We start from the raw sequence: 19,070 nt of genomic DNA on the forward strand, positions 1-19,070 counted from the left end.
TTGGTCTGTATCCAGATAACTAGCCTCCCTTCTTTCCTACTTCTTAGAATATCTTGTCTGCTTCTATCACCCACAAATCTAATGCAGGAACAGAAGATCCTATAATAACAGCTATATAATCCTGAGCTTATAACTATAGCTTCCCAAATCAAAGAAACAGGTATAACTTGAAGAACCTCAAGAAGAAATAATATGCTTCCTCAGTATAACATCCGAACTTCAAGCAAACATGGCCCTTCAAGATCCTGTCCCTCCACCACATTTCGAGACAAGAAAATTTGTATTTACCTGATAAATATAATTACTATAATTACTTATAACAACATGTATCAGTATATATTATATGTTATATACAATAATATTACTAAAGTAAAATAATTACTGATAAAGAACATTTTAGGAAGGTACAGATTTTTAATTGGCTGGTGCCTTTAAAGTTTAAAGCAATACTTAGTACCAAAGGAGAGCACTTAAAAGGTATGAAGGTTACACACTTGTTTTATGTTGGTCATTCAGACAAATCTAAGCAACAACTTGAGAATTCTAAAAATTTTCCTCTAGCTGAAGCGTCAAAATGTAGGCTCAGGTAGCCTACAAAGCTTATTTACGTGATCAAAACAGTATCATCACTTCAAGTCCCAGGATCTTTAGATCTCATTTTGCATCCAGTCATACTGCAGCCTTCCCAGAGCCATGAACTCTCCCTTGCTTGCTGCCCCATCCGGCTCAGGAGGGTAACACAGCAGGCCAATACCATCAGCATGTGTTAACTGGGAACACCACGATGCAGAGCTCACACCCCTCATGCTGCCCCAGCAATGAGGAACTTAATTCCAAACATGTGTGGTGCTTTTAAAAATGATGGTAGGTTTCACAGCAGCTCTTCTGGATTTTATTTCACGCTGAGGCAATGGTCAGAAGAACAATAGCTGCTTTGTTTGTACAGTAAAACAATGTGATACTGCTCAGATCACTCTGAATCACCAAATTGTGAAGTTTTACTGCACTATGTGAAATAGCTAGACTACCAACCCAAACCATAAAGCATCAGATCCTAGAGATTTCCCTCTTCTATTTACCCATTTCCCCCTTGCATTCACTCTCTCAAAATAGATGTCAGCTCCTTCATTAACTACATTTCATTAACAAGAAAAGCATGCAGCCAGCTGATACAAACAGCAGCACTGCACTCCTACGGCTTTTGGCATGGAGACCACTGCCATGCTGTGGGCACCTCACTGCCCCTCACCACTCCTCTCTCTGCAGCCTGCTCCCCTGATGCCCAGATAGCCCCCGCAGCCACCAATATGGGGATCTGGGAGAGCACAGGCTGGGAGGGCTGGGCACAGGTGTCCAACAGCCCAGGGGTGGCAGTAGACAGGGGTGAGCAGAAACTCCTATCAGCCTCCAGTACAAAGCAGAAAGGAAAGCTAATTACAAGATGAAGAAGACATACAGGAGCAAAGGGAGAATGCTTTGTACTCAGTGCATTAATGATCCCTAGAAAGGACGCACTGTTCAAGGAGCACGGTCTCCACACCGTGATAGAGTACAAGGAGACAATGACAGGAGAAAGACACCAAAAACAGCATAAGTTGGACTGTTCCTCCAGCTGCTGCAGCCCCACAGGTGGCCCCACATCACAGCCACCCCTTCTAACCCATCTACAGCCAATCCAGCCCTCAGCCCTGCAGCCCATGGAATCTCCTAGAGTACCCTCCTCTTCACATGGCCTCATCTGCTGCCCACTCATTCACGTCCTGCAGAAACCTTCTTGACTGATTTCAACAAACAAACAAGCTAATTAAGCACTTAGACCCTGACCACAATAATGAAATAGTCCAAAAAAAAAAAAAAAAATATATATATATATATATATATGCATGTATATATCTGCTAATACTGCAAGGCAATCTTCTCAAAATGTTTAAAAATTTCCCTCTCCTTTTTGTTTGTTTGTTTTTTTCTGTTCCCTACTAAGAAAAAGAATCGATGTCTATAAAACATAACAGCAACCTCTCACTATTTAATACATTTTTGTTCCTGTGCAAAACAGAACTTTCAAAAACTGATTATTCTGATGTCTTCTAAAAGGCAGATTTGTTCCTTGTTTGCTAATGCTGCAAAGCAAAATGCAAAATACATCCTATCGATTATGGATCTGGAGGGAGTGAGTTGTTGTTTAATCAAGTAAGCTTTGGTGATGCTGATAAGCAAAGTACATTTAAAAATAAGCACAAATGGAAAAGCATTTACTAGTTATGCAACAGATATGCTGTCTTAGCAAAACCTAAAAGCATTAGCATGATTTAATAGCAATAACGTGAAAAACTAGTAGTACATTCTAGAGCGCAACCACAACTGAAGACTTTTTTCCCTTCATTTGTTCTTGTAATATCAGCATGACTATTCTTTGAAAACCATACTGATATTCAGCTGCTAGTTATTTATATAAACACAGATTGTTCTGTATATGCCAATATTGATCATTTCAAAGTCTGATGTCTTTGAAACATGTCTCAAGATACAAACTAAAATGTTGCTCATTGGCAGCATACACAAAGGGACAACCTGTACACAATTTACACAATGTAAGTATCAAAGAGTTAGGCATTATTCTTTTGTTGTTATTTTTTCTTATCCTAACTATATGGCAATAGAAACCATACAATATCTGAACACAACACACCAACAAAAAAGAAGGTTCCCAGGTGGTCCCATGATAGCAGCACTGAGGTCTGTGGGTGTTTCTGTTCACAGAGACTATACCACAACATGCGCAAGTATTCTGAAGCAAGTATTTCTGAAGGAAAGGTGTTGAATTCAGGCTCTGACAGAAATTAAGACAACTTGTTAGAGAAAAGCACATTTAAACGTAAGACCATTTACAATTAATCTCCATACAGGGAAAGTGACTCACAGTTGGATTGAAAAACTCAATCTGCTGAGTAATTCAAACAGCTTCATTGTTAGCTGTGATGGAATTAAATCAGTCAATCAACAGTGACAAAACTGTATAAACCTCTCAGATTTGGAGCCTGTACCACTAAACTTTACAAAACTGAAGCAATTGCTTTCTGCTGTTAATTATTCCTTTTTGTAACAATTTAGTTGAGAAGGAGACCTTTATCCTTTAAATAAGCTTTCAACTTCTGCTGAATAACCAAAAATTAATTTCTTACCTTCAACCCAGGCTGCATGGCTGTTCTCACAGCTCTGTCACAAAGACAGTAGGAAATGGTTGCTTTGAGCCGTAGGCAATGGCTTGGATTTTGTCATCAAGTAATGAGTCTGTCACAAAAATAATGACCACACAGCAGCAGCCTACTGGATATCAGTCCGTTCTCTGCTTGAAACTAGATTTTGGATCAATAGTAAAACAAACCAAACAGCCAAACTAAAAACCCCACAATACTGCCCAAAGAAGAGCAGCAAGAATTAAAACCGTCAGTGTTGGTCTCACTAACCAGACAGCAGGACACATATTAGCAATAAACAATCTTTTAAGCATATGTTAAAAGACAGACTATGAAACAGAACATTCAGCTGCACACACAGTCAGCCAACAGCCTTGAATACTTCACCATGCCAATGGTGAAAGCTTTCTAACAAGAGATCCCAAGACACAGAAAAATCAAAATAAATGCTCTGTGTTCCGTAAGCTCCCCCTCTTTCCCTGGCCCGGCTCTCCCTCCTTCTCCCCCAGGGCCCTGGTTGTTGGTTAGCATCTCTCTGGCTGGAAATAATTGCCTGCCTCCAAAAAGCATCTGGGATAGTGTTCACCCCTTAATCAGCAGAAAGACTGCTAAGCGACACAAGGCACTGCCACCTCCTCCCCAGAGTAATCGCACTGTCTCCGCAAGGCAGTACTTGTGCCATCCAGAATTAAAGTGAATTCAGATGTGTCGCTCTGCCCTAATGAGAACCATTTCCCTGCACAGCCCCCCTCCACAGGCCCACTTCACACCACTATACCAGCTGCCTATTAGGACGTTTCTTATCAATACAGCTACTGCCAAGGGTCAATTAGCCCAGCTGGCATACTGATCTCAGGGAAAATCAATCTGTAGAGATAAACTAGGCTTGTGGTATACCTCAGTACATACATGCCAGCATTAATCAACTGTGTTATCTCTAATTTTTTTTTTTTTTTTTTAATTACAGTATAAGCATGGTAACACACCATAGTATGCATTACTATAAATTTGCAAGTCCTCATGCCCTGGCAGAGGCAGGATTCCAATGAAACTACCCTAAATTTACAAATCATGGATGAATTTACAACAAAGGACACTTAAGCAGCTCTCTGCAGAAACAATTTAGAAAATAAAATTAGATATCTACTTCTCAGTAAACTGGGGGGGAGAGAGAGAAAAACCAATGCTTGTAGGATTTAATCAGTACACTTGCTGCAGGTATGCCAAGAAATAGACTGTATGAATCCAAGTAGCACCAGTCTCAGCAGCTGCTGTAGCTTCATTCTAGGATGTAATGTCAGCATCTAAAAAACTGCAAAGCCATGTTCCTTCAAAATGGTCACTTCTTTTTTCTGCACAGTTGGAAGATAAAAATCTGAACATGATGTTCAACATCCTCACTCTAAAAGAAGCACCAAAATCATCTTTTCTGGCAAGACGTGACATGCTTAAACCCAGTAATTGTTCCCTTTCATCCATGACTAATAATTTCTCATCGCGTGGTTTGTGAGACTGAGAGGAGGCCTCATGGTGGCTGCAGTTCCTCACAGGGAGGGAGGGGCAGCTCTGAGCTCTGCTCTCTGTGACAACGACAGAGTTCAAGGGAACAGCACAGAGCATCATCAGCGGAGGACCAGATTGAGAGTTACAGAAAAGGTTCTTCACCAGAGGGTGGTGGGCATGGGATAGGTTCCTCATGACAATGGGCACAGCCCCAAGTGCTAGAGCTCAAGGAGCATCTTGACAGCATTCTCAGACATAGGGTTTGAATTTTCGGTGGTCCTGTATGAAGCCAGAAGTCCTTCAGGGTCCCTTCAAGCTCAGGATATTCTATGACAGTCAGTTTTCTGTCCTTCGCATCAGTAGCCTTCTTAACACACTAAGAGCCAGAGCCCCTTTTCTACGCCATGCCTTTCACATCCATGTTTGCAGCACGATTTAGAGGAAAGACATAAGAGCTGACTGACATGATGTAGCCAGACCAGATAGCTCACCTTTAACCTGCTACAGCTCCACTGCTGCTCCTCCTGTAGGGCTTACCTGCTTCTTGGTTCAAAACTTGCCACAAACTTCCTCCAGAAGGGACTGTCTTTCCCACGTGTTTTCATCTATAAACACTCCATGGCCATTAAATGCTAACAGAGCACAACAGCTGTTCTGCTGCAGTAAAACAATCAATCACGACTGAATCTGATGGCTTCGGATAGTTACAGGAAATTGAAATCATTAGTTAAGGAAATGACAAACCATCCTTTCTCAGCCTTCAGAACTCTCCTCTGCACAAAAAGAACTACTTAATGGTTATATTACTGTTAGATCAATGGAATGGAAATTTCAAGTTTTGTAGAACCTCATCCATGGCCTCTCAGAGATTGCAGCAAACCTCAGCTTGTTGTTACATGAAAATTTTAACAGCTGATGTTTCTGTCAATTGGAGAAGATTAAACTACTGTTAGTCCAACCCATGTTAAAGACACACAGAAACCTTTAAGACTCTTCAAAAAACATCTGAAAAACAAGTGAGAGTGCACTTGGGTACTGAAAGTAATGAATTTTGAAAAGAGAAGAAGACATCCTTGCTCTCGGAGATCAGAAATAAAAAGTTTGACACGAAACAGAGGAAAACCCCATAAGAGTTTTCCTATGCCAAGCCCAGACCCACCGCTGCTATGCAGACACACTGTGCCTCTCACCATCTGGCACACACCCTGCTGCTGGGTCAATGCGACAAGCCTGGACAGCGCATGCCAATATGGGTGGCTATCTGCCGTACACAATTTTCAAGCAGCAAATGGATATGTAGATTTTTGTTGGACAGTACAGCATTAGGAATGCAAAGCAATAGCAATCCCTACATGCAATTCTGCTTTGTTCTAGGCATTAGAAATACTACTTTACTATCTAATTTACATGTCCTAGTAGCTGAAAGTGAAGTACCTACTTTGCTTACACATGTAAATTTCCAAACAGTTTGCTACTAAATTTGGATTAAAACAATTTCAAAGCAGTTTAATATTAAAGTTTAGATCTAAAGTGGTTTTAATTCTAACAAGGCCTGAATCCTAAGTCCTCTTGGATATAATTATCTTTATGAGTATCAGATCCTCTTTTTATCAACTGCTTTGAAAAAGAGGAAGTGAAACATAAAGAATTAAAAATAAATCGTATTTTAGCTACCACTTTTTTTTTCTTTGAATGAGCAGAAGTAATCATCTGACTTTATCACAATTTTCACTTTCACATTCTTATACTTGAGACAATCCAGGAAAGAATAAAGCGGTTTGTTCCAATACATACAGTACCTACCTGACCCATTTTTGATTCACAGCAGTACCAATAGTTCCACTGATACATTTTCAAAAATTGATTGGTAAAAAGAAATGCAGCAGCCTAAAACTCTCTATTTTTTCTTTGTGAATGTTGACTGCAATGATGCCTACTGATATCAATATCATAGCAATAAAACATTATTCTCACTTCTAAAGAGAATTCTAATGTATGCCAGTGTTAAAAAGAGAGGCCTGTGAAATGCTGATGAGTTTACTGTCAGCACCTGATTAATTTTAAATCCACCTAAAGGTATACCCCTGCAAAGGAAGGAAACTTCACAGGTGTTATTGTTTAAACAATTAACATAATCATAATGCCTGGATAATTAAATACAACATCTGAGTATCAATACCATATTTGCAATTCTGAACAATTCTGCCTCAAGTGTACATATTTGTTCCTGTTGAGCTCCAAGGATCTGCATGCTTCTATCACCAAGATTTTCCAAACATCATATTTCACACAAATTCAGAGATGCAGCAGCACCTTTCTAATTTCATGTGCACTTTCAGATTATGAAAAATTCAAGGGGATAAAGTTGTGCACATATAATATGAAACAAGCTCAAGACGCTTCAAACTGTTGGACAACTCAGTTCCCCATTTCCACAACTTTCTGTCTGGTTTTGAGGAAATGTCAAATAAACAATATCACTAGGAGCTTACTTGTCATTGTTCTCCATGCAAGGAAACAATTTACAGATGCAAACACTTTCAAAGCTGTGCACACTCAAGATGGTGCTTTCAAATCTTATGAAGTTGGATTTCAAGAGTCTAAAATACCAATTAAAATCTTAGCTGTGAATGTTACAGAAGCAAACTAGCGAACAGTTAATTAAACATAGCTGAACACCAGGAAAAAGCATCACGGTATGCATATTTTCTTAATTGCTACTGAGTAAAGTCAGGCACAAAAATATGGTTAGTAATTAGCATTTCTTTCCTCAAGCTTTTGTTTTTTGGTGATTAAGCACTACAACAAAATTACCTCAGAAATCACAAGTCTGTGATTCCAGCTTTTACTGAAAGCATTCTTTAATCACAACACAAATGACTACCCCCTTCAGAGGTGTAACTGGATACAGTCATGGAGTCTTTTATTCAGATGGAAAGGTAACTCGATCTGACACTTGCTTGAGCCTTAAATGCAATTGTTTAACTAGTTAAAAACAACAGTTGTCAAAACAACACCTCAGAAACTGAGAAAAAGCTCAGCAAAAGAAATCCAGAGATTTCGCATTCAGATGGGTTTTATTTTGTCAGTAACTAAATTCTGGGACTCATTTTCCAGTTAACTTACACTAGAGCCTTCCTCCTTGTAGAGCAGAGATTCCACTTGGCTGGTCCCAGGGGTCCTGTCAGACAGCACTTCCCTGGAGTACTGATCATGTGAAGCTCCAACCGAGCTTTCCCTGCCTCACCTGCACAGCAGTCAAGTCTCTGGCTGGGGATCAAGCCCCATGATTCCTAAGGAAAGCAATGGACATGAACCTCAGGGAACAGCAGCTTTGCTCTGTTGAGTCTTGCTTTCCCCACCATGAGCAGAGTGACCCCATGCAGGAACTCATGTGGTGCACAGCTGGAACACCAAACCTGTAGTTATGTTACTGCTGAACAAGCTGTCACCTCATCACATCTCACCACTACAAATCTTATGCATCAGCAGCACTTTAAGGCTTGTCCACCCAGTACATTTTAAGCCAAACATCTATAGAGACCCTGAACCAGCAACACTTATACATGAGGGAGGAACTCCTTAATGCCATTCTGGATGGGGTTTTGGGTATTTCAGTCTGGAGATGTCCTGCCCGTGGCAGGGAGTTGGACTAGGTAATCTGTACAGTCCATTCCAACTCAAGCTACTATGTGGTTCTGTCATTCTATGATCTAGCTCTGTCCAGTCTGCAACTAGAACACTCACCATATCAATACAAGAAGACACTCAGAAAATACTCAAGCACTGTAAACCTAGTATCCTTCAGCACAGCCCTTCGTCAGACTCTGGAGGATGCTCTTGCATGAACCAGCAGTGTCATTCAGCACAGCTCTTCAATCCACCCCCTCCTCCACACATCAGCCATAGTCATTCTCCTCCCCATAACACCAACACTTCTCCTGAGGGGAAACAGCATAAAGAGTAAGCAGGAACTTTTACAAGAAGCCACGTGAGCTGCAGAACGATGTAAAATGACGATAATGGTGTAAGATGATGTGTAAAACTGCAAATGAATAGTTACTGTAAAGGTAGGAAGGAAAAAAATAGAAGAAGAAAGTAAGACAAGGCTGCCCAAGGAGGTGGTTGAGTCACTACCACTGGAGCTGTTGAACATTTAGATGCTGAACTAAGGGGACATGATTTAGTAGGGAAATATTAGTGGTAGGACACTCAGAATAGATGATCTTGGAGGTCTTCTCCAATCTTGGTGATTCTATGATTCTAAGGCAAAAAATAAATAAATAAAATTACTGTGAAGCACACATCATCATCTAAGTCTGTACAACAAAAAACAGAGCTGAGTCCTCTTATGACTAGTAACATCCATACTCTCACAGTCCTAGTAAATGAGCAGTTCAATTATAAAATATGCACTAGATCACACACATTTTCATATACTATAAAAGGAAGCATAAGAAATGCAAAGTAACATATGGTACCAAACTGTTGACACTAGTACATACACATTTCAACACATGGGAACCCTTTGGCTGTTTCCTGAGATAGAGCTGCACAGGTTTCATTCTCTGAATACTCAGAAAGACAACTGACTAACTCTAAATCCATCCTCTGATTCACTAGAGTGGTGGGAAACGTCATAACTGTCAATAATCTGTCTGATGTATGGTCTTGACATCATAGAATTGCTCAGGTTGGAAAAGACCTTCAGGATCATCAAGTCCAACCACAACTTAGCCATACTACCTTAACAACCCTCTGCTAAATCACATCCCTGAGCAGCACATCCAAACGGTTTTTAAACACAACCAAGGATGGTGACTCAGCCACCTCTCTGGGAAGCCTATTCCAGTGCTTAACAACCCTTTCAGTTTTTCCTCATACCAACCTAAACCTTCCCTGGTGCAACTTGAGGCCATTTCCCCTCATTCTATCACCTGTCACCAGTGAGAAGAGACCAACCCTGCTCTCGCTGCAATCACCTTTCAGGTATTTGAAGAGAGCAATAAGGTCTTCCCTCAGCCTCCTCTTCTGCAAACTAAACAGCCCCAGTTCCTTCAGATACTCCTCATACGGCATATTCTCCAAGCCCTTCAGCATCCTTGTTGCCCTTCTTTGGACTTGCTCCAACACCTCGCTATCCTTTCTGTACTGAGGTGCCCAAAACTGCCCCACCAGTGCCAAGTACGGGGCAGAATTACTTTCCTAGTCCTGCTTACTACAGCATTCCTGATACAAGCCAGGATGCCATTGGCCTTCTTGGGCACCCTGCTGGCTCATATTAAGCCCACTGTCCATCAGTACACCAAGGTCCCTTTCTATCAGGCAGCTTTCCAGCCATTCCTCCCCAAGCCTGAAGGGCTGCCTGGGGTTGTTGTGACCAAAATGCAGGATCCAACACGTGGCTCTGCTGAAACTCATACAGTTTGGTCTATCAATCCAGTCTATCCAGGTCCCTCTGTAGTGCCTTTCTCTCCTCAGGCAGATCAATACTCATTCCCAGCTTGGTGTCGTCTGCAAACTTACTGAGGGTGCACTCAATCCTGCTGTCAAGATCATTAATAAAGATGTTAAATAGAAGCAGCCCCAGTACCAAGCCCTGGGGGACACCACTCATGACCAGCTGCCAACTGGATTTAACTCCATTGACCACAAATCTTTGGGGACAGCCATCCAGCCAGTGTTTCACCCAGAGGAGTGTATGCCCAGCATGCTCTGTGTATGCTGCTGTCTTTCAAAAGCAGATTTAGATCCCAAAACGTATGCTGAAGGCAACATGTTATCAAAAATCGTTTTTCTCTAATTACATAGCACAGCCAGAGGTACTTCCTCGTATCAGAACTCTTATGTAGTGTCTATTAACTTTCCACAGTAACCAAACAGGTTTTTCAATAATAAAAGCCTTCTTAAAGACTTCTTGTTCTAGGGACAAAGAACAGCACTAATGCTTCTCCATGGTCCCAAGAGAAGCAGCATAGCCTTATAAATCTGGAAAAAGCAGTTATCTGTAGCTGTTAAATTCTATGTTTCGGCACCCTTATCCATCCCCATCCATTGTTCCCATCCCCTACCCATCAGCAACTACCAGGCTTACCAGTGTCTATAAAACTCTGCCTGCTAAACATAAAAAGGTGATGTGACATGGGAGAAAAATTCAGCAGAGTCCTAGCAGAATAGCTCACTAGGTCTGTGATGTTCAGTCACTGCACCAGTCACCACCTTTATCTTCCCATATCATCACTATGGACTAGTCTGAAGCAAAACCAAATATCAGTGGCCCAAAGCAAAGGCACAGAAGAAATAAGAGCTTTTCTACATCCCTCTTCAGAGCTCCCATTTGGCTAGTCCTGAAATCAAGGCATAGCTTTCAATACCATGACTCTGGAGTCCGCTAACATATTCAGTATTTCTTCCATCTTCCCAGGAACGCATGAAAAACAGAGGCAGGTGAGAGGCAAGAAAGATTAAAAAGAAAACAGAAAAATATAACAAATTATTCCAGCAGTCAGAAACCTCCAGAAAACAATGTGCTGCACAGAAGCACTACACATGAGAACACCTGACCTACATGAAGAGTACTGCTGCTCCAGCATGGCTGTGGAGCACAAAATATCTGAAGAACATGTAAGTGGGGTAAGGAAGGAGGTGCACCAGGCGTTCAAATGCCCTTCCTTCTGCACAGCGCATATGCTGTTAGCCAGCCACCCTTCCTGCAGTCACAGCTAGCTCTCCCCTCTAGCACAAGGCTTTTGTGCATCACTGCAATCACTGCACAACTTCAGAGATTGTAATTTATGATCTATTTCATATTCCTTCCCTTTAGAACTCAGTTTATTCAACATAAAAATAGCGGTTTTCCTCAAACCTTTACCAGAACACAAATCTCCCTGCATAAGGGACTTCAAGTACAATTTTCATGCAAATTACAACATAAATAAACAGTAACTAAATTGGTGGAATTATGTCAGCTCAGCTATGATCAAAGTCAAACTGCTATCTTCAGAACATGATGCTTGCCCCAAAATGTCATCTCGAGGCCCATCAAATGGGGAAAGGGCAGCTGCACTCCATATAAAACCTTCACACTCCAAGGAATGTAAATAAGGGATATCGTTGAAACAAAAGTTTTAACAATAGTTAGTTAAAAGCTTTACGTTCGTAATGTTTAAAAGGTTCTCCCCTTTCTGTATCTTTAATCATAGGTTATAAATGTTTAAATGACGGCTGTCACCATGGATACGCGCAGTCCAGGCTCTCTCTGCGAGAACCTCAAAGCCTCATCACCACTGAGAGTTACACGATGGGGTCACGTTAATACCTCGGACTCCCAGAGCCATTTGTTGCGCAGAAATCAGTTCACCTCCTGCCGGCAAACATTAACTGCTACTGCTGACCCAGCGTCCTCCTGTATTCACCCCTTCCCCAAGGTGCCCTGACCCACCCCCTGCACCACTGCTTCTGGGCAGCACGCAGATCCCCAGCGCACACAACACTCACTGCAAACCCCAGCCTATCAGACACCTATCACCTGGACAAAAGCATTGTTCCATAATGTACTAAAAAACTATTGCTAACACTACTGCAATACAGCACATTTCCATCCTATTCTCCTATGATGAAGGCATAGCTATGAAAAAAAAACAAAGGCAAACATGCAGTGACAGGAACAGAACTCATATAAAAGCCAAAAAGTAAATTAAAGAACAGAAGACGGCTCTGAATAATGGTTACTGTTTTTCTCTGGCAACTGTCAGTACTAAAGCAGGAAAGAAAAGTTCAAAACCTTTGGGGAGGGAGGAGGAGAGAAAAAGAAATCAACCATTTGAAAATATTTACATACTGATATCTTCATACTGCAAGCAAACACTAATTCAAGCTTTAAATATAGATATTTAATTCACATACTGTTTATTATGAGTCAGATTTAATTCATACAACCTCACCAATTAAATGATGAATTCCTCAGACACATAAATACGTGTGAATCAAAATACACTGTTACTTCTTTTGAGCGTTTGGAAAAAATATATATTTCAGTAGCATTAACTCCTGGTTGAAAATACCTATTCAAATATCTTCAACAGCTAATATGCTGTAAATGTGTATATATGGATAGGGTTTTCTTCATTACTGTTTAATTCTTTTGGGAGATAGAATTGCACAGAGGAAACCTCTTACGCCTGTCTTACATATTTATCACAGAATCCCTCAAAACGAATTCCTGTGCAAAGGAAGTGAAATGAAAAGGCCGTTACGTGCCTCACTAACCTAGCAGATAATCAGGATGACCTTTCAAAGCAGTTTATCAATTCCAGTGACACCGAAACTAAAACTGCAGTCAGATTCAACTGAAGAGTGAATTTATCTCAGTAGGGGTAAGCATCTGGACTTGCAGTAGCAGATTTTTAACAACTCTAATAATTTCAAAGAGAGAATGCCTATCACCAAAATAAGACCAGATTTTAACAGGAAAAATAATATAATTCACACTCCTGATCAAAGGACAGATACTTTTCAGTGACTAATTTTTTTTTTAAACCACTTTTTATCAATGGCGTTAATTTTCTTTACACTCGCAGCTGTAATGGGCAATTCATTTTCTGACAGATGAATCCTTCAGGTAGAGTAGGTCTGAAGGACAAATAAGGAATGTGATCTGTGTATGCATACATTCGCATACTTAACAAACCCTTCATAATCACACAACTGCTGACTCAAAACCAGAATGCATAATATTTTGCCTCAGTCATTTTATGCCTTTTTTGATTAAAAAACAAACAAAACAACAAACAAGTGTGTGAGAGAAGGGATCTTCACCAGCACAACATCACTCCAGCAACTTCCACATCTATAATGGTACACCAGAGCATCTCCGATCCACCATCTCAGTGTTACTGCAATGCTTCAGGGAAGACAGGATGTCTACAGCTGCACAGATCCCGTGCGGGGTGGGAGCCACCCACAGCTAACTCCTGCCTGCAGCAGCCCCTCCATCTTTAGATGCTCTGCAGACACTCCTTGCTGCACCCAAATTAAACACAGACTTAGACAGAAATGTCTCACCACCCAGAATACAATGTCTGGCAACAATTACAGAGGCTACTAAAGAAATCCAAGCTGGGGCTTACAGAAAAGCACAGTAAATGCCATACTAGATTAAGCTGGAAAAAGGCTCAATGTCCAAAAGCATGCCTGCACTCCCATCCCTCTCCCAGCCATATCACCTGCACACAGAGAGGAACTTCCCCTGCCACAATCCATACCCTTCTGGCATCTAAGTGAGCAGGCCCAAGGGGAATCCAGAAAACTCATCTGGCCTTACCATGTGCTCTGCTCGTCTGAATGACTGGGGCCTTGTTTCTCACATGTGATCCAATACATAGTTTCTGAATTGCACACAGGCTCCTACAGATAAGGTAAGGATATGGAAGGGTACCTTAAAAATATGGCACTGACAGGTGTTCTCATCATTCCGGATTAAGTAATCAGAGGTCCCAAGAACTGAGCAGTGCTATCCATGTGCACTCCTGGCACAGGTTTATTCTTCCCGCGACTGTGAGTTACAACAACATGGTGGACAGAATTGAGTCCCCAAACTCCTGAGCCCTTTTATAGATCTCCAACAGGATAAAACAATTCTAAGCTCTGCAAGAAGCCAGCTCCTCCTGAAGCACTTTAAACCTGGGGGCTTTGCTACTACAAATCTGTGCAAACCCAAGCACAGTCTGTGGACCTGGTTCAAGGCAAAGTCATGGGATGCTTCTTTATAAAAAGAAGTGTGTATGGCTCCTAGATCTGCTGCCTACACCCCATATTGTTCTTGCAGTAACAGCCAACTGTAATACATTATCTCTCCCAATGCAAATGAGAACAAAGACATGCTAAAAAAAAAAGTTACTCTCCATTTTTCAGCATGTTCTTTTGTATAGACAATGACAAAGTTCATAGAGTATCATTTGTTTATGAAAAAAATAAATGAACTAGGCACAACTAAGCACGCATATATTTATATATATATATATATATGATTGCTTTATAAATATACATATTTTTATATATTTTTTTATATTTATTTATTTATTTATAAAGCAATCATTTGAGGCAAGAATAATGCCTGCTTTATATCAAGGGAAGGAGGAAGGACTCAAAAAAAGTGCAGCTAAAGCCTGCCTCTGGAAACTACTCCCAAACAAAGCAGGAACTGTAATCACTTTTCATGCTCTCTCATCCTACCCTGTTAACCATGCAGTGGGCAGTGACACAGGGACAGGCAGGCTTCTTCTCACCTTGCAGCACCACTGCAGCCCTAGCATGGAACCTGGGGTTTGCTAAGGCACTGCTTTCCTGCCCACAGTCTGCCAACCCCACATATTTCCCAGTCACCTCCATGAACATGCTCCACCAATAAGGCATCTGCTAGGTAAGCACAGAGGTGTGTAGGGGCACACCGATGGCGAGCCATCACCTTGCTCCCCACCAACCCATAACACATTACAGGGCTGAGAGCCAAACAGACCACCCATCCTTGCTGAGAGGCCACACTGGTTCTGCAACACAACGTTCAATCCTCTTTAGCCTCCTTCATATACAGGCTAATACTAATTTTTTAAGAGGATCAATGCAGAAAATGCCTACTGGATAATGAGTTCAGTGCTGCACATGAACAGAGGGAAAGGAAACATGGAAGAGGAGGTAGACAGCAAGATGCAAGATTCTGTATCATTAACAAACTTGAGCAAAACTCAATGCATGAGCCTCTTCATTTATTGTCCTCAGAACAGTTTATTGCATCCTCACAGCTACAATTCAAGTTTCCATTAATTTGCCACCTGTTTTGTTTCCCTGTATGTACTGTAAGCCTGCTGTTTCATGCTTTAACACTCTTATTGTCAGTATCCTCAGAACCACAGCACTGCCAACACACTTCTCTCACCATCCCCTCATTTAAAAAAAAAAAAAAAAAAAAAGCTAACAGGATCAAAACAACTTCCTATTTATGTATTCATGCCATTTACATAAGTCTGGTCCTGCTCTCAGCTCTGCCTGCTGCACTTCACAGGGCAGGAGAGCCCTCTGCATGGAAGCCACAGCAGCATCCCTGGGCCTCACAAGGCTCTGTGCATGTTGATGCCAACAGGCAGCTCTTCATCTACCCATCCCTGAGCACTGGACCTAGTGAAACCAGCAGGACTTTCCCACGCTTCTTAGTGAACATCCACCTGTCTGCCTAGACACACTTGATCATCATCAGAGAAACAGACAGGGGGAAAGCAGAGAGGCAGAGCTCCAGAGAGAACCAGATACAGCAGCCAGAGGTGCCATAAGCTCCATACATACCTCCAGATACCCAAATGCACATTCCCTTTCAGTTAACTAAGGACAACACACAGCATCAGGCACAACAACAAAGAGCAGCTACAAAGCATGCAACAACACTGCATCAGGAAGGATCTCAACCTTGTAACTGCCAGCAAAGAAATTTACCTGCTAAAATAAAATAAGACTCTCATCCATGACCACTGATGGGAAATGTTTTATTTTCTTAAAAACTAGAAAATCCCTCTTCCAGCATCAGTGGCATGAGATCCTATTTTTCTTGAAGACAGTAAGAAACTCAAAGAAAACATCTGGAGAGTTCAGAAATAATACAAAACTTGGGAGCCTTCCTGTCATAGTTACTGCCTGTGAAGATCCCACCTCTGGAAGACATCCTTAGAAGCAGAGCAAAGTGCCACTATTTACCCTTGCAAAATAGATGGCAGAAGGAAAAACTGAATCCAAGTATAGCAGTTCAGGTACACACCTGAGATAGACCTGCTCCAACTGCAGCTCCACATGGGATAGCCAAGCAACCTGGTTGTGTAGCCATGGGGCTGCAGACTTCCCCACAGTTCCCTTTATATCCGCAGAGGGCCATGCAGAGCCACCACACCACCGTCATGTGGCAGCCATGACGAAGCAGAAGGCACCATATTTCCCCTTCATCCTCATGGGACCCATATCATAGAATTACAGAATATCCTAAGTTGGAAGGGACCCATAAGGATCATCAAGTCCAACTTCAGAGAGGACTAGCCATGAAAAATAGAAAGCCCAGCTGTCTGGAAGTATAAAGCCACAATGTTTGGTGTCACACAGTTGCAGCCATGCAGTCCTACTGACAGAAGGTTTAAGACAGTAGCTGTTTACTCTGGGGGAGGAAAGAGTACTGAATCATAACACCAGCAGAGAAGGCAGCACAGCACATGAAAGGCCTTCTACAAACACAGCTCTACCTACATCGTCCAGAACAGCTATGAGACTGTTTCCCAGCCTTGAAACAATTCTCATTCTCAACAAACAGTGATCTCAAATGCTTAATTCACTGTGGAAGGAGCAGTCACTGTCGTCACCAGCTATAATGCCTTCTGTTTCTTTCTCAAGAAAAAAAAAAAAGGAAAAAAACTAGAGCAGCCTCATTTCAATGGGAGTGAGGGCACAGTGCATTCACCAGCCCCTCTACAGCTCCCTGAGCACTGCAAGGTGTGCAGAGAGATGGCTTTCCAGAAGCAGTCCCACTGGAGACAGACCTTACCCGCATGTGCAGAACCAGTTCCCTCCTCACAGCCAGTGTACATGCAGGAACCTGCTTCCTCGCTGCTCACCCCCTGTTAGCAGAACAGAGCCAACTGCACAACACCTGTGCTGTCTAAAAAATGCCCCTGAATATGATGGATCTGACTGCCGCACTGATATCCAGAGCCCACCAGAAATGATGGGGTGCAAGAGCTCAGAGATGGCTGTTGAGCTAAAAGCATCTGCAGAAACAAAAACAAGTTATAATGGAAGGCAGGAACATCATTCTGCCTCAGACCAGAAGCACATATAGAAAAAGCCTTCCAAGCCACAAAACAGCTGCCAAGCTCCTGCTCTCCTGGCAGCTGCCACAGAGCAGAAACAAGGGCATCACAGGGCCTGCTCCATCTCTCACACTCAGAACTCTGTGCTGCAGGTCTTCATACACTCAAAAACGTGTCCTGCCCAAAAGCCCATGGCCCTACAGCTCCACTTAAAACCAGCACTATAGTGATATACAGACAGGAAGTCCTGATGTCACTGTACCCATCTCCTGCACACTCAGCACGTCGGTTCAAACCTGATTTGAACTCCCCTGACAGCTGAGAAATGGAGCAACACGTAAGAGCCGTTCACGCACATGCGGCCGGTTCCCACGGCCAGCACCGCGCGTAATAAGGAGCGAGCTGCTGATCCGTAGGCCCCTCCGCCGGGCCGGCACGCGGCAGGGGTGGGAGGGGGCAACCCTGCAGACTCGGCCGCGCCTCGATCCCCGGGTCCTCAGCGCCGCTGCAGCAGCAGGTGCAGCGCCTGCCCGCAGGCCCACAAGCGGGGCAGACGGCCACGGCCCGTGACCGCTCCCAACCTTCCCAGCCCCACGCCTGCAAGCGTCCCGTCGTGCTCCGGGAACGCTCCGCAGGTACCGTGGCGTCGCGATCCCGCCCGCCGCCAGGCCGAGACACGCACCTTGGAGGCGCAGGGCCGCGGGGAGAGGAGAAGCGAAGCGCGGCGCAGCCCGGCGGTGGTGCGGTCGCTCTGCTCCGGCCCCTGCCTGCGACACTGCCTCCCCCTCCCCGAGCCCGTCCCTCAGCCCGACCGCGCACCTACCTGCGGCGGAAAGGTACCTCACCCGGCCCCCGCCCGCCTTGGCGCCTCCTCCTAGGAACCGTCCTCCCGCTCCGGGTGGGGACGGGGCGGGACGGGGATGAGCCGGGGAGAATGGGGGAGGAGAAGGGGGAGGGAGGAGGAGGAGAAGGGGGAGGGCCGTGCGCCGCGTGGAATGAAGTTGGGGTCGCCCTTCGCTATGGCGGGTGGAGCTGCAGCTTCCCCTGCTGTATGTGTTTGAGAAACACCATCAGAATGGTGTGACTCAGGAAATGCAGTCTCTTAAAAGCACAGGACTGTGATGGTAATCTCCGAGAAAGAAAGTTTTTATGAACGGCAAGACCCGGCCGTTGAGGTATTTCGAGGCTGTTAACAGAGTCATGATCATTGCGTGCCTTACACAGCAAAAGCCACTTCCTCTCACTGTCTCATTGCCTTCCCCGGGTGGTTCTACTTGGGCCCTGGGCTGTCGTCACACCAACATCCAGCACAGCCACATTGAATGGTGGTCTAGTGAAGCCAAGCAAACAACAAAGTAACTTGACACTCTGGTGAGTTATATCAAACAGATATTCCTTTTACTACAGTGCTGGGTTCGTGGGTATCACTCCACCAACACGCACACGGAGAAAAGCAGCAACTACATACTTAAAGGCCTAACGTATATTTATTCATTACGTTCCAAGGACATGGGCATAAATTTCAAGAAAT

The 19,070-nt window shown here is 43.2% G+C and overlaps 1 protein-coding gene across 7 annotated transcripts in view; it reads right to left on the reverse strand.

Moving 5' to 3' along the window:
• The window catches only part of SEMA4D (semaphorin 4D), a 92,465-nt gene extending 73,987 nt beyond the window's left edge, over positions 1 to 18,478 (reverse strand). For 2 of the 7 annotated variants that reach the window (XM_085214315.1, XM_085214314.1), the window contains exon 1: positions 18,363 to 18,471. The gene's annotated coding sequence lies outside the window, so the exon portion shown is untranslated. The other 5 variants (XM_085214320.1, XM_031557418.2, XM_085214312.1 and 2 more) reach the window with 5 other exon arrangements.
• Positions 18,479 to 19,070: the final 592 nt, after the last annotated feature.

The sequence above is a fragment of the Meleagris gallopavo genome, chromosome Z (genome assembly GCF_905368555.1).
Source record: "Meleagris gallopavo chromosome Z, MGAL_WU_HG_1.1, whole genome shotgun sequence".
Classification (NCBI taxonomy): Eukaryota; Metazoa; Chordata; class Aves; order Galliformes; family Phasianidae; genus Meleagris; species Meleagris gallopavo.